The sequence below is a fragment of the Crassostrea angulata genome, chromosome 8 (assembly GCF_025612915.1).
Source record: "Crassostrea angulata isolate pt1a10 chromosome 8, ASM2561291v2, whole genome shotgun sequence".
In the NCBI taxonomy this organism is placed as follows: domain Eukaryota; kingdom Metazoa; phylum Mollusca; class Bivalvia; order Ostreida; family Ostreidae; genus Magallana; species Magallana angulata.
In genome coordinates this window covers 38350076-38367748 of record NC_069118.1, presented here as the reverse complement: position 1 = coordinate 38367748, position 17673 = coordinate 38350076, and the positions used below count along the sequence as shown (strand labels likewise).

General features: G+C 33.0%; 1 long non-coding RNA gene across 1 annotated transcript; it reads left to right on the top strand.

The window, feature by feature from the left end:
• Positions 1-345: 345 nt before the first annotated feature.
• LOC128161583 (uncharacterized) lies at positions 346-1333 on the top strand. Its single transcript, XR_008240389.1, has 2 exons — positions 346-480; positions 1095-1333. It is a non-coding gene; the product is annotated as an uncharacterized LOC128161583 (long non-coding RNA).
• The last annotated feature ends 16340 nt before the right edge of the window (positions 1334-17673 follow it).

Genomic DNA, 17673 nt, shown 5'->3' with positions numbered 1-17673 from the left:
TGACGTCACAAACGTTGAACGCTGTAAACTGCAACGTCACAACCAAAATCAAAGTTCACGCTTGTGGCTGTTACTGTGGCTCTTCCATTAATATTACTTACCATTAGGATAAGATAGGAATTTTAAGGTATGAATCACATTTGCAGACAAGGCAAGAAGTTAAAAAAAATGTAAATATAAGCATTAAATCATGATTTTTTGAAGTATACACTCTCATAACTGCAGCGGTGTGTGCATACAAATTTTCATAACGCGCTAACGCGCGTTACTCAATTTGTATGCACACACCGCTGCAGTTATGAGAGTGTATACTTCAAAAAATCATGATTCAATGCTATAATGAGGATTATTTTGGGGGGGAATACAGTGAAACTTATTTACAGCTATTTGATGTTAACCAAGTCTTATGGAGTTAAGCAACGTGTGCGCGTTATGTGGACTAAGGGCATGAACACAGGAACCTTAATGTTAATATCGAAAGTAAGTCAATATAAACTTTAATTGTGATCATGACTTTATCAATAATAGTTCTAAAGTACAGTTAAAATTGTGCTAATTGTATGTGAAGAAAAAATAGGTTTAAACTATTCTTCATTTAAAAGATATTAGACAGTGCGTAAATGTCACACAATGTATAAACTATAGAAATCCCTTCATTCCTTTAGATTTGAAAGCTTTTGAAAACAACTGACATTATGCTAAACAATTAAAAAACAGGGAAAGCAACAATACCAACAAGTCATGGGGGTGGGGTGGGGGGGGGGGTGGCAAGCTGCCTTCTTATATGTAAGCTGTCTTAGTATGAGCATTGAGAAACAGCCTGATAAAAATAAAAACTAGCTCAAAAGCAGAAGGACAATGGACATGGGAGACTAAAAAGTAGAATGTCAGTCATACCATTTACATGAACCCTACCAAAATCAAAGTTTTGAAAGGTAATGATTGGATCTCTTTTTATTTGTTCACATTGTTGAAAGGTATTCTTTATAATCATGATAATAACAAAAAGGTATATATGTATATTGATATATTTATATTTGATCGAGTGTTTAGTTATAAGTAATACTTTATCAAATTACATGTATTTTTTTCAGAATATGTGAGAGAAGTATTTTTAGTGATGCAATTACCGAAAAGATTCGAGGAAGATCTGAGCTACTCTAGAAACTTTTCAAGGAACTACCTGTTCAAAAGAGTGAAAACGTGGACTGTAAATCAAAAAGTTCAACTTATTATATTAAGTGGAAGACAAACATTAGGAAAATAAAAAAATATTCTGGATGTGATATCTGTATTATGATGTGTGTAAAAAAGGAAATACACAGGAATTATAGATGGTTTTATGTTGTAAGTCTGGCCACTGATTTATAAAAGAAATGAAGTCAATGATTCCACCCCATCCGGTGCTAATTTGAAAGGATTTAGTCACCGGATTCAAAAGCATAAATCAAAAGAAGTTTCCTGTCCATTGTAAAAAGTGTTCATCTTTACCCTAAGGCGGATTCGGACGCAACCTTTTATTAAGGCGGATTCCACCTTATATTTAGGTTGATTCCACCTTATTTTTAGGGCGGAACCTTGCGTATTCCACCTTATTTTTAGGCGGATTCCAATTTATCATAAGGTGGATTCCACCTAAGATTAAGGCGGATTCCTTTTTTGTTTTAAGGCGGATTTTTAATACCCGGAATACGCTTAATCTCATTTAAATATTTCGAGCCATATACCGCCCGGAATCCACCCGGACTCCACCCTGAATCTGTGATATTAGTTATACTTTCAGAGGAATGAAAGACGGAATCCGCCTTTCAAATTTCGCCTACATTCCGCCTTAAGTCAGGGTGGAATTTTTCGTACGGGTTACCTTCTAAAAATCGGACGGAAGACCTCCTCGTTGCTCGCAACGAGATCGTGTCTAGTTATTATTTGGGTCTTCCGTTTCAAACGGAAGACCCTCTTGTTATTCTATTGTTAGGGTCTTCCGTTTCCAACGGAAGACCCTCTTGTTATTCTATTGTTTCTTTTTATTATTAGGGTCTTCCGTTTCCAACGGAAGACCCTCTTGTTTTTCTTCGGTTTCTTTTTATTATTATTTTATTTTTTATTTTTTTTTCTGACTCCTTCTCGGATTTATATCTCAAAAAGTTTTCATCCGATTTCAATGAAATTTTCAGAGTTTTTTGTAAAAATACCGTGCCTAAAAGATGTTAAAGTTTCAGCATTTGCGTCATTTCCGTTCAAATTTGGCGGTCATTTTTAAATTTAAAAAAAGTGATTTCGTCCGGAAGAAATATCAGTAAACTTTAAAGATATCGCTTTGAAATTTTTACTGATGATAGATGTATCAATTCTATAATGTACTGGGGGGTTTAAAATTTTGTTCATCAATTTTGCTCAAAACCGGAAGCAGTTCCAATTTTTGGAAATTTTCATTTTTTTAAACAAAATAAGACAATACACCAGTCTTATAGAACTTGCCATGGTGACTTCAAATCTGAAATCCGTTTGAAAATCGGACGATGCATTACAGAGATATCGGGGTTTAAAAATTGATTTTTCCGGAAATTTTGATTCCGCGTCCTTGGTTTAAAAAATAGCATAATGTTCAAAGTAAAATTAATTCGTACCAAAAATAATTGTTAAGTCGTACTTGAACACATTCGGATTTTTTGTTTTTGGTCAAGTCGTTCTTGAAATCAGAAAAGTTTTTGTAAATTTGTATTTAAAAACATTCGGATTTTGTTAAGTCGTACCAGGAATAATTCGATTTTTTCATCTTTTTATTTTAGTTACTCTTGTTGTTGGTTTAAGAGCTCTGCTTCTTACAGGAACTTCCGGCTTTACTTTCGACATTAACGGAGGACCCACTCGTTGCTTTGCAACGAGCTTTGCTCTAGTTATTAAGGTCTTCCGTTTCCAACGGAAGACCTTCTTGTTATTGCTGTGTTTCTGTTTCCCTTATTATTAAGGTCTTCCGTTTCCAACGGAAGACCTTCTTGTTATTGCTTTGTTTCTGTTTCCCTTATTAAGGTCTTCAAATTTTAGGATGTGATAGATAGTGGTCTGAACTTGATTGGAAATTTTTTGTATTGATGACGTCACATCCGTTTTTGAGATATTGAGATTTTTCTAATTTTTATATGGGTATTTTGTCTTCTGTTGTTCTCCTAAACTATCAGAGATATTAAGCTCAAATGTCTACGGTTGGTAAACGAAAGATTGAAGTTTTGCCTGATTGTTGTTTTGTATGTTTAGCACTACTGGCGCCAAAGCTCGCTATGGCTCGAAAATTGACATTAAAAAAGCGTCGTGAATTTTTGTGCTTTTCTCTTTTTATCTCTTTTCTGGAAAATATTTTGTTAAAACATGTAATGTAAAAAAAGTTTATATTTACACGACCTTTCTGCTGATATCAGAAAAAAGGGGCTGGCCCCTTAAATAAGGGACCTAGAGGGCTCTAAAGTCTTTTACCCATAACTCTTTACCGAGGGATATTTTGTAATAAATTATATAAGCAAATATGGTTATCTCACAGATATGAAGCCAAGCAGTATAACGATTTTCTCATATGTTACGTAATAAGGGATTTTTAGGGGTCAGAAGTCCAAAACTTTGACCACCTATATCTCAAAACGGAAAAATATTTTGAAATGCAGTATAAAAGAAAAGATGCTCAAAATGATGTACTTAACAACATGCAACCTAAAAAATTTGGTTCAGCGGCCCCAATAAGGAGATAAGGGACCGGCCCCTTAAACATTCTATCTGAGATATCTCAAGAATGGTAACGAATTTCTGAACACTTGTTGAACAAACTGTCTTTATAATTAAATGACCTTTTATTGATACCAAGAAAAAGGGGCTGGCCCCTAATATTAGGGACCTAGAGGGCTCTAAAGTCTTTTTACTATAGTTCTTTACTGAGGGATATTTTATAATAAATTATAGAAGCAAATATGTTTATCTTACAGTTATGAAGCCAAGCAGTATAACGATTTTCTCATATGTTACGTAATTAGGGATTTTTTGGGGTCAAAAGTCCAAAACTTTGATCACCTATATCTCAAAAAGGAAAAATATTTTGAAATGCAGTATAAAAGAAAAGATGCTCAAAATGATGTACTTAACAACATGCAACCTAAGAAATTTGGTTCAGCGGCCCCAATAAGGAGATAAGGGACCGGTCCCTAAAACATTCTTTCTCAGATATCTCAAAAATGGTGACGATTTTCTGAACACTTGTTAAACAAAATGCCTTTATAATCAAATGACCTTTCATCTGATACCAAGAAAAAGGGGCTGGCCCCTAACGGCAGGGACCTAGAGGGCTCTAAAGTTTTTTTCCTATAGTTCTTTACCGAGGGGTATTTCGTAATAGATTATAGAAGCAAATATGTTTATCTAACAGTTATGTAGCTTAACATTATAATGATTTTCTCATGTGTTACGTAATTAAGGATTTTAGGGGTCAAAAGTCCAAAAATGTGATAACCTATATCTCAAAAAGAAAAAAATATTTTGAAATGCAGTATAAAAGAATAGATGCTCAAAATAATGTACCTAATAACATGCAACCTTACAATTTTTGTTCAGCGGCCCCAATAAGGAGATAAGGTCCGGCCCCTAAAATATTCTTTCTGAGATATCTCAAGAACGGTGACGAATTTCTAAACACTTGTTGAACAAAACTCTTACACCTGAAACAAAATAGTATCACTTAAAATGAAGATCCTCTTTTCCTGTTTTAAATCATGTATAGCTGTTAAATAGCAAAATCAAGATCGAACATAAATCTCAATTTCTAAAATCAGACGGAAGACCTCCTCGTTGCTCGCAACGAGATCGTGTCTAGTTATTAGGGTCTTCCGTTTCCAACGGAAGACCCTCTTGTTATTCTATTGTTTCCTTTTATTAGGGTCTTCCGTTTTCAACGGAAGACCCTCTTGTTATTCTATTGTTTCTTTTTATTAGGGTTTTCCGTTTTTCAACGGAAAACCCTTCTGTTATTCTACTGTTTCTTATTATTATTTTTTTTTATCCGCAAATTTTGTGTAGGCCATTTCTCGTACATTTGTTGTCTGATTGTTATGAAACTTTCGGGGTATGTAGACAATGTTAATATCTAGAGACGTTTTTTTCAAATTTTTAAAATTCACTTCCGGTTATGAGTTATTGCCCTTTAATTGAAAATTGGAGGGTCTTTTGTCCAGAGTTGATCTCGGGAACTACAAAAGATAGTTGCATGAAATTTAGCAGAATTGTTGGTAACATTTTATAGTTTTGCTGGTATGAAAATTTTGGCAAAATGGTTTTTAGTTTTTAAGCTATTTGCCGGTAAAGTTTAAGGTTTTGGGGGGTCTGAAATTTTGTTGCTTTTTGTATAATAACCTTTAAACTAAAAATAATTTGTTAATACATATAGAACAAAAGTTGTTAAGAATAACGAGAGCTTTCATTTAAAATTAAGAAAAAAGGGCTGGCCCCTATAATTAGGGGTCAGCAGCTCATACACGTATTTTTCTGATAGCAAAAATCGTTATCATTTTATGAAAAAAAATTAATTCAGTTATTGTTAATATATTAAATAATGTCATTTGGTGTCAAATTTAAAAAGTTCTGTGCCCTATTTTTTTCAAATTTCATAAAACAAATATGTGTGAATCGTACATGAACGAGTTAATTTGTCTACATAGACACACAAGCGAACAAATGCCGTTTTAAGGCCCAGGCATTTACTGCATTACATTGTGTTGCGTCTTAGATAAATTGTTGTGATTCAATTTCATTTTTTTTTTCATCTAGGCTATATCATTTTTGAATTCAACTACTTATTTAACACGTTCTAATCGGCCACGCAGAACAAATGTTTGCAATGTTTGTCGCGGACCCGCGAATGTAAACAGTAACGAACGGCATTGTAGAAAAGAGAGAGCGTAATGCAGAAGATAAGTTGTGCATTTTTCGGTGTACACATGCATTTTCAAGTTACTGTGAAACATATGAACATGCACAGGGAACAATACTACATATTTGTATAAGGAGGGATATATTCTCGTGTGAATCGTTTACGAGGAAATTCTGACAGCCACACTTCTGTCGACCATGTCGACGGATGTTTATGTTTCCATTGATCAGCCGTTGATAAGCTACGAGTAATAAAGGGGAAAAGATGGACATTAAAGTGTGTGATCTATGTGGATGTTACTGAAGAAGGTGAGGCTTTTTATTCCTTTTAAAGTTTCTTGTCTATAGTGGTTAAAATGTCAGCATGTTAACTGGTTAACATTTAGTCTATAGATGTACATGTAAGTACGTGCACACTGTCACTGATGTATGTTATTTTTCTAGTCCAGACAATATAAATCCTTTTAACAGAATTGAATCCCAAATGTTGTACCTTTCACTTGTTTTTTTTCTCCTTTTCACCAGAATTTTGTGTAAATTACAATTCAATTTATTGACAAAATCCACATGTGGCGAAAGTCATACATACAGTATACAAATATACATGTAGTTGGTACTGTACATAGATTTTCTTATGATATGTCCATCGCGTATGAATTTACAAATATATCTTGATGATTTAACATCTGCTGGGTTAAGAATTTTATAAGAATTACAGAGTTAGATGTTTTGTTATGGTGTGGGTGTTTAATGTTTACTAACGTGTAATTTTTTACATTGTTTACTGGATGTTTAGACTTGCTCGAGGTTCATGGGTCACTGGAAAGGATGACCGAATTTATCTATTTAAAAAAAAATCAGATTGTGAATTTTCAACTCAAAATTCAAAGCAGGGTCTAATTAGAAACATATGATCATATTCTTGTGCGGAAGACTCCAAATGTAGACATAAATACCCTGTAGACATACATGTAACATCAAGTAAATAAAATTGTATACTTCAGACTTCAGAGTTAAAACATGACTAAAAAGTCTTTAATATTTTTATGATGCCAATCAATGTATCATTAGAGAGGTTTAGCAGACCAACGGGTACCCGGTACATGTACTTGTACATGTAGTTTACAAGTTAGAACTATGCGTACCACTCTACCAGTTCACATAATTTATCTTGTTTAGCAGTTTTGATATGTACTTGAATTGTCCTTGTTAATGTTTAAAATGTAATTTTTCATTTATATTCTCTTTTTTTAATCTGACTACTGGCAGTACTGGCATGTCAGCAGTTCTTGTCAAGGACCATTTCTCGCTGGTGCAATGTTGCATCATATTTTCGTATATAATTTTATGTGTTGATAAAATGACGTAACAATGCACTGATGAAAAATGGTACTCAACGATAACGATAATATTATATTATGACTTGATATGCAAATTTTTGATCTTGTACTGCCTAAATGTTATGTCATGTATTGGGATATGTCATACTTATTACACTGCATGGTCAGTGTATTTTTTACAGAAATACTATGCATATGTTAAAATGTAAACACAGCTATTACTAGTACATGTATGTAAACACAGCTAATTATTTTTTTTTTTATTTCAGCTCAAAACAGACTCTTGTTACCACATGGCTTTTACCGGTACCTGTTGATTCTTGTGGGTCAGCTCTTGAGATTAACCTGTCACCTCTATCCACATGCAATTTCCTTGTGTTCTACAGACTTTTTACCGGTAATTCAAATTAAATCGGATAATGCATGAACAATAATGGAACTTTATGAAAGCATCATCCCATGTTGTGGTTTGTGTTTGATAAGAAATTATGAAAAACAAAATTAAGGCTATAGATTTAAAGAAATTCATAATTATTGTGAACATTTGTTTTTCAATAAAAGTATGCAATTATGTTTCCTTTATTTTTTATTTTATAAAGGTATTTAGATGTGTTTACATAATTGAACCCCCCCCCCCCCCACCCCCCATCCAATTGTCTGCATTAAGATTACATGTAGGATATGTAAATGTACATTTGACTTTGAAATATCATCTGCTATGATAATTACTTTTGAAATGAACAAGAAACAACCTATTTCTACCTTTCTAAGGTATATATGCATAAAAAAAGGAGAAAAACATGTCAAATTTTGAACATTTTTCATGGAAATCAACTCTGTCTCCAGCTACCTGGGTGTTTGAATTTTATTTTAATTTAAGGCAGATGTCTAACTTGTAGGTTGTATCTTACTGTTTTAGCATGGTTAGATGGAGACTAGAAATCAAAATAGATTAGATATTCACTAAATATGATTGTTAGCTTACTTTTTTTCATAAAAAAAAGAAATCACAAGCAGGACAGCTGTCTATTTGTTAATTAAAATGGTGTAAATCATAAAATAAACAAATAATTAGGATCAAATTTTAGAATCATTGATGATTGATTTCAAATATGTGTGAGAAATGACTCAAGGAAATTGCCATAAGTTTCATAAAATTAGGTAAAACATTTCAAACCATGACTTTTTATGAAAATCAAAAGATTGGGGGGGGGGGGGTATACATGTAAGGGTATTTCTAAGTGATGTGAAGCTTTTATCATGATTATATCAAGTAGGCGTATGTTGTATTGAATAAGGTTTCTTTTTAAAGGTGGTTGAACAACAGTTGACCTCTAAAAGGTCAGGTAAAGATGTTTTACTATGGAGAACCCTGTAAATCTGTGTTTACTAAAGGAAATTGGAAATGGTGGGTTCACTTAAATTGCCATATTTTTATTAAACCTCAATGGAATTGGCAATATGTGGTATTCTTTTTCTCAGAATTGCATTAGCTTTCTTATTCTAAGACAAACCGTCTTTTCATAAAAATGTTAGTGTACTAAGTTAAAGGTACAATGAAGAGTTTCGGATAAAGTACCGTCAATATTTTTGTAAAATTGAGAGTGACTGTACTTGAAGGTTTATCATTGTTGCTCATGAAATGAATTTTAATGATTATCAATAGTTAGAGGGATGTCTCTTGTTGGAATTGGTAAGCAATATTTAGGCCCCTAATTTTAAGTACATGAGAAGCAGAAATAAATTGTGAAACTTGCGGCTATGACAGATGTGTTGACTTTACAGTGAAATTGAAGGTTCCAAACGGGAGGTTATATAACATGAAATGTAGGTGGATGGGATATTATATGCCTATTTAGTATTTACTGGGTATGAGGACAATAGCAAGTTTATTGTCCCCCAAGACAGCAACTATTTAATGAGGCAAAGCCAAGGGAAATAGTTGCTGTGGAGTGGGACAATAAACTTGCTATTGTCCGAATAGTCAGTTAATTGGTATTTCATTATACAGAAGAAAACTTTATTTGTCAGCGATGCAGAATTTCTTGATGATAAACAAATTAGAGTTAAATCAAACTTTGTATTTAATGCGGCGATCTTATTAGGTCAGAGGTGTTCCGAGTTTAAGGTGATATGGGACACTTCCATGTTGTCACGTATTGTTTATCAAAAAAAAAATGGTCATCTAACTCCTTAACGCAGTGGATTAGAGGGTTTACTAGGAACCTGTAAGTCATGAGTTCGAATCCCGCTGGGGTTTTTACAATATTTACCTTTTCAAATATTTTTAAAAGCTATTTTTTGGTTAAATATTGCAAAATTTATAAATTCTAAACCGGTAAAAAATTTTCAATTATATAGTACTTTAATCCACATTAATATCGACAGATGTCCCATACCACCTTAAAAAGGAGGGAAATCAAATTCTGCTGATGAATGGTTTTGATGACTATTCACCATGGGCAGATAGCATGGATACTATTTTAAATTAGATAAAAAGGCATGTTTATGCGGGCGCCTTCTAGTGATCAATTTGTCCATCTGTCCATCCGAGATTGCTTGACTGGAGCATAGCTTCTCTCCCCTTGGCCCAATCTGGCTCATACCTCATCCACAGGGTTCCTTTGGTTGAAGGATGCACAGTGACCTTGAACCATGTTTTTAGGTATAAGGTTAAGGTCATAGCAGAATTATATATATAAAATCCTTGTCTGGGGCATATCTTTTTTCCCTTTGGTCCAATCTGGCTAATACTCACAGAGTGTCTCTATGGTTAAACGATGTGCAGTGACCTTGCATGAAATTTCTAGGTAACGGGTGAAGATCATATCAGATCATGCAAAAATCCTTTTTTGAGAGCATATATAATTTCTACTAACCCCTATTTGGCTCAGACTTCACATAAGCAGAGCTTTTGAGTAAAGGGTGAAAGGGTGTGTAGTGACCTTGAACCTTTTTTCAGTGAAAAGAAACTGTGAAGGTCATAGCAGAATTGTATTTTTAAAAATCCTTGTCCGGAGTATATCTTCTCTCCCTTTGCTCCATTCAGCCTCATACTTCACCCACATGATGCCTTTGATCAAAATATATGCAATGACCTCGAATGATATTTGTAGATGAAGAGTCAAGGTCATATCAGATCACACAAAAATCCATATTTTAAGAGCATAGATATACTCTCCTTTTAGCCCCTATTTGGCTTATATTTTACCTTTACCGAGTTTATTGGTTAATGGCGTGCAGTGACCTTGAACCAAGTCTGTCAATGTGAAGATCATAGCAGATCTTTTTAAAATTAGTTTTAGACAGTAGATTATTTTCCAAATATGCTTAATCTTTGTCAGTTTGAACAAAAATGCATGTATGTTAGGGGGAATGAAATTGAATTAAAAGTTCTATGCCAGCTGGAAAAATTTCAAGTTCAAGGTCAAGGTCAAAGCAGAATTCTCTGAAATGACATAAGCGGGGCCATTTGAAATGTTCACCATTTCAATGTTGTCTGGTTCATAGTAATTTTACATAGAAAATATTCACACAGGTACAGTAAAGTAAACTTTACATCGATAAGTTTCTGACAATTAATGACGCAACGAGCACACAGTACGAAAGGTCAACCCTTTGAAAAGCAGTGAAGAGGAAAAGTTGCCCAGAATTATCTTTTAAACAAAATTGATTTTTTACGTAAATTTTAATTTTGCATTCTGGGTTAAGAAAAAAGATGTTAGTTCAAGGTAAAGTTATCTTGTACCTAAAATGAAGTCAAATTTGTTAAGTCGTACTTAAACACATTGTTTTTTTGTTAAGTCGTTCTTGAAATGGTTAAGGGTTTTTGGTTAAGTCGTACTTAAAATCATTCGGATTATGTTAAGTTGTACCAAGAATCATTCGATTTTTTTTTATCTTTTTGTACTTAGGTTTCTTTGTTACTAGATTAAGAACTCTGCTTCTTAGACGTACTTCTAGCGTTGCTTTCGACATTAGCGGAAAACCCACTCGTTGCTTTGCAACGAGCTTTGCTCTAGTTATTATTATTTTTCTTTTTCTTTATTTTTCTGACTTTTTTAAAGCTTAATATCTCAAAAAGTGTTCAACAGATTTACATGAAACTTTCAGGGATTATGTAACATTATTGTGCCTCAAAGATGTTAAATTTTTAACAACAACGTCACTTCCGTTTTTACGTAACGTAAATTTTTAACTTTTAAAAAAGTGATTTTGTCCAGGGCGTTTTTCAAAAACGCTTCAAGATAGAGACTTGGAATTTACTGTGTTGAAGCATTGATCGTTTTTATTTGGACATAAGGCTAGAATTTAGTTTCCGACACTTCCGGTCCAAACCGGAAGTGTTTTAAAATTTTTGATTTTTCGAATTTTTCGTTTCAATTTCAAATGTTTATGAGGTTTGTAGAGTTGGTCATGCTGAATACGAAACTGAAATCCGTTTGAAATTCGGACGACGCATTACAGAGATATCGGGGTTTAAAAAATGATTTTTCCGGAAATTTTGATTCCGCGTCCTTGGTTTAAAAAATAGTGTAATGTTCAAAGTAAAATTAACTCGTACCAAAAATAATTGTTAAATCGTACTTGAACACATTCGGATTTTTTTTATTAAGTCGTTCTTGAAATCAGAAAGGTTTTTGTAAATTCGTACTTAAAATCATTCGGATTTTGTTAAGTCGTACCAGGAATAATTCGATTTTTTCATCTTTTTATTTTAGTTACTCTTGTTATTGGTTTAAGAGCTCTGTTTCTTACAGGAACTTCCAGCTTTACTTCCGACATTAACGGAAGACCCACTCGTTGCTTTGCAACGAGCTTTGCTCTAGTTATTATTATTATTATTCTTTTTCTTTATTTTTCTGACTTTTTTAAAGCTTAATATCTCAAAAAGTTTTCAACAGATTTGCATGAAACTTTCAGGGATTATGAAGCATCAATGTCCCTCAAAGATGATAAATTTTCAACTACAACGTCACTTCCGTTTTTACGTTACGTCAATTTTTAAATTTTAAAAAAGTGATTTTGTCCAGGGCGTTTTTTAAAAACGCTTCAAGATAGAGACTTGGAATTTTCTGTGTTGAAGCATTGATCGTTTTAATTTAGACATAAGGCTGGACTTTAGTTTCCGTCACTTCCGGTCCAAACCGGAAGTCTTCTTAAATTTTCGAATTTTTGAATTTTTCGTTTGAATTTCAAATGTTTACTAGGTTTGTAGAGTTGGTCATGCTGAATACGAAACTGAAATCCGTTTGAAAATCGAACGACGCATTAAAGAGATATCGGGGTTAAAAAATTGATTTTTTCCGGAAATTTTGATTCCGCGTCCTTGGTTTAAAAAATAGTGCAATGTTCAAAGTAACATTAACTCGTTCCAAAAATAATTGTTCAGTCGTACTTGAACACATTTGGATTTTTTTTTATTAAGTCGTTCTTGAAATCGGAAAGGTTTTTGTAAAGTCGTACTTAAAATCATTCGGATCTGTTAAGTCGTACCAGGAATAATTCGATTTTTTCATCTTTTTATTTTAGTTACTATTGTTATTGGTTTAAGAGCTCTGCTTCTTGCAGGAACTTCCAGCTTTACTTCCGACATTAACGGAAGACCCACTCGTTGCTTTGCAACGAGCTTTGCTCTAGTTATTCTTCTTTTTTTTCTTACGCATTTTTGTGCACGCGAGTTCTCGGGAACGGCTTGACTGATATTAATGAAACTTTCAGAACTAACACATATTGATCTGAACCTTATTGGAAATTTTTTATATTGATGACGTCATTTCCGTTTTAAAGATATTGACGTTTTTACGATATTTAGAGGGTTGGCTTGTCCGGTGATTTTCTCCTAAACGCAAACAGATATTTGATTCAAATTTTCAGGGTTTGTAGACCTATGATTGTAGATATGGCAGAAGCATTTTCATTGTTCTGTGACAAAAAACACCGAAGCTCGCCTGAGCCTAAAAATTGAGATAAAAAGCGTCATGATTTTTTTGTGGTTTTCTTTGAATATCTTTTTTCTCAAAAGTATTTTGTTAAGACTTGTAGAACAAAAAAACTCTAAAAAGTCAAGAGCTTTCATTTGACATCATGGAAAAGGGGCTGGCCCTTTAAATTAAGGGCTGAAAGGGCTCTAAAGTATTCTAATAATATCTTTTTACTGTGAAATATTTTGTAATACTTTATAGAAGCAATTATGTTCATCGTAATGTTATGTACCTATACATGACAATTGTTTACTCTTTTGTTACGTAATTACGGATTTTAAGGGACCGGCAGTCTGAAATTTTGATCTTATATATCTGAAAATGGAGAGAAATTTTGAAAAGCAATGTTGAAGAAAAGATGCTCCAAATAATGTCGTTAACAATTTGCAACCATAATTTGTTTGTTATCCGGTCCCTAACAGGAGTTATAGGGTCGGCCCCTAAAACGATCTCTTCCAGATATCTCTAGAATGGTATATAATTTCTACATACTTGTTGAAAAAAATGTTTTTGAAATGACAAGAGCTTCCTTTTCACACCAAGAAAAAGGGGCTGGTCCTTCAAATTAGGGGCCGATAGAGTTCTAAAGTCTTTGAATCATAACTAATAATTGTGAAATATTTTGTAATACATTACAGAAGCAATTATGTTAATCCAAATGTTTTGTACTTATACATGAAATTTGTTTACTCCTATGTTCCTTAATTAGGGATTTTAAGGGACCAGAAGTCCGACATTTTACAAAATAAAAAAAAAATTGAAAAGCAGTATTCAACAATATGTAACCATAACTTTATTTGTTAACCACTTTCTAAAAGGAGTTATAAAGGTTGGCCCCTAAAATGATCTTCTCCAGATTTCTCTTAAACGGTACATACTTTCTAAACACATGTTGAACAAAATGTGTGTAAAATGAGTAGAGCTTTCTTTTCACATCAAGAAAAGGGGCTGGTCCTTCTATTAGGGGCCGTTAAGGCTCTAAAGTTTTTTAACCATTACTTTTAATTATGAAATATTTAGTAATACATTACAGAGGCAATTATGTTAATCGAAATGTGATGTACCTATACACGAAAATTGTTTACTCCTATGTTCCTTAATTAGGGATTTTAAGGGACCAGAAGTCCAGCATTTTGATCTTCAATATCTCAAAATAAAAAAAAAATTGAAAAGCAGTATTCAACAATATGTAACCATAACTTTAGTTCGAACTTATTATCAACGTCCCAAAATAAAAAAAAATAAATCAATTTTAAGAAGCAATATTGAACAAAACACGCTAAAAAAAATGATGTTAACAATCTGCAACCAAAACTTGTTTGTTATCCATTCCTACGATCTCTTCCAGATAAATCAAGAACGGTACGCAGCACAGTTAAGGCTGTCAATAAACTCCGTTCAGACAAAAAGTACGGGAAATGTGCATTATGACATCACAGTATATTACAAACCTCGAAAGTACTTATTAATCTATTTATTAGTAAAATTAACTTATACTAATCTTTTAATTAAAAACAATAAATGCTATTACTTACAATTTTGATGTCCATTATATCGTACACACTGAAAAATAAGCGAGATGTCGTTCTCGCTGTACTACAAAATATGACGTCATATGCTTCAAAATGACGCATTAAGTTAAATCATTGAAGGCTATCGTGCAGTTTTATAGCGAAGAAAAATAAATGTCATACATTAACGGAAAAGTATAAATGAATATTTTGTTTAAAATTATTATTAGTAGAATGCTACCTATATAGTCTTATTTTCATTTTGTTAAAAGTATGCATCGTATAAAGAAGCCACCTCGGTTTTGTATAAAATATCGTATATCTAAAATCTGAGTACCTAAATAAATCACTTAATTGCAAGGGCATACACTTACCTGATCCCGACAAACTTTTACATGTGAATTTGAAATATGCTATGTAACTTAAAAACTTCTACGATCCTTGTAAAATCTTACAAATTAATTATTTTTTAATGAAATTAACCCTGTGACCTTCAAAATTATTCAACGTATGCACTATAAATTACGGTTTCTACTAACAAATATTCTTATCTTAAAAAGTTCGCACCGTTTTTCAAAATCTACCATATAACATCAAGTTATTTCATAATTCAGTTGTGAATTTTGACATGATTATGCCCTTGCAATATTGAATTTTTTAAATGACCTCAAAACCACAAATACATCTGCTTGTACCATGCGACTGCCATATCACGTGACCACTATGAACATAAAATATTGTACTGTTATATATATATTTTAGAAATATATTGCATTTGAGTGACTGTTATTGATTTTAAAAAGGACATGCCAGTTTAACTAAAGTATACGTGTTTTCATCACAAAAATTTGCCCATATTTTTATTGACCGCCTTAACTGTACTGCGTAACAAATTTCTAATCTTTTTACACAAAATGTATTGAATTCAAAAGACCTCTTATTTGATATCAAATAAAATGGGGTTGGTCCCTCAAATTAGTGATCCAACGGGGTGTATAATCCTTCACCCAACGCTCTTTTAGATCACATCTGCATTTCTTGATATGTTTCGTTGATGAAGATGAAAGGCAAGGTCATTTTCTCTTCTAAAAATCGGACGGAAGACCTCCTCGTTGCTCGCAACGAGATCGTGTCTAGTTATTCTTCTTTTTTTTTCTTACGCATTTTTGTGCACGCAAGTTCTCGGGAACGGCTTGGCTGATATTAATGAAACTTTCAGAACTAACACATATTGATTTGAACCTTATTGGAAATTTTTTATATTGATGACGTCATTTCCGTTTTAGAGATATTGACGTTTTTACGATTTTTAGAGGGTCGGCTTGTCCGGTGATTTTCTCCTAAACGAAAACAGATATTTGATTCAAATTTTCAGGGTTTGTAGACCTATGTTTGTTGATATGACACAAGCATTTTCATTGTTCTGTGACAAAAAACACCGAAGCTCGCCTGAGCTTAAAAATTGAGATAAAAAGTGTCATGATTTTTTGGGGGTTTTCTTCGAATATCTTTTTTCTCAAAAGTATTTTGTTAAGACTTATAGAACAAACAAACTTTAAAAAGTCAAGAACTTTCATTTGACATTAGGGAAAAGGGGCTAGCCCTTTAAATTAAGGGCCGAAAGGGCTCTAAAGTATTCTAATAATATCTTTTAAATGTGAAATATTTTGTAATACTTTATAGAAGCAATTATGTTCATAATAACGTTATATACCTATACATGACAATTGTTTACTCCTTTGTTACGTATTTAGGGATTTTAAGGGGCCAGCAGTCCGAAATTTTGATCTTATATATCTGAAAATGGAGAGAAATTTTGAAAAGCAATGTTGAACAAAAGATGCTCCAAATAATGTCGTTAACAATTTGCAACCATAATTTTTTTGTAATCCGGTCCCTAAAAGGAGTTAAAGGGTCAGCCCTTAAAACGATCTCTTCCAGACATCTCGAGAACGATACATAATTTCTACATACTTCTTGAACAAAATGTGTTCAAAATGACAAGAGCTTTCTTTTTATATCACGAAAAAGGGGCTGGCTATTCAAATTAGGAGCCGATAGAGTTCTAAAGTCTTTTAATCATAACTTTTACATAACATAATTGTTTACTCCTATGTTATGTAATAAGGGATTTTAAGGGGTCAAAAGTCCGAACTTATCATCAACGTCCCAAAATTAAAAAAAAAAGCAATTTTAAGGAGCAATATTGAACAAAATACGCTAAAAAATGTGATTAATAATCTGCAACCAAAACTTGTTTGTTATCCGTTCCCACGCTCTCTTGCAGATAAATCAAGAACGGTAACAAATTTCTAAACTTTTTACTCAAAATGTATCAAAATGAAAAAAAAAAAAAATTAGGAATCCAACGTGGTTATAATCCTTCATCCATCGCTCTTTTAGATCACATCTGCATTTCCTGATATGTTTCGTTGATGAAAATAAAAGGCAAGGTCATTTCCTCTTCAAAAAATCGGAGGGAAGACCTCCTCGTTGCTCGCAACGAGATCGTGTCTAGTTATTATTAAGGTCTTCCGTTTCCAACGGAAGACCTTCTTGTTATTGCTTTGTTTCTGTTTCCCTTATTATTATTCTTCTTTTTTTTTCTTACGCATTTTTGTGCACGCGAGTTCTCGGGAACGGCTTGACTGATTTTAATGAAACTTTCAGAACTAACACATATTGATTTGAACCTTATTGGAAATTTTTTATATTGATGACATCACTTCCGTTTTAGAGATATTGACGTTTTTACGAATTTTAGAGGGTCGGCTTGTCCGGTGATTTTCTCCTAAACGAAAACAGATATTTGATTCAAATTTTCAGGGTTTGTAGACCTATGATTGTGGATATGACAGAAGCATTTTCATTGTTCTGTGACAAAAAACACCGAAGCTCGCCTGAGCTTAAAAATTGAGATAAAAAGCGTCATGA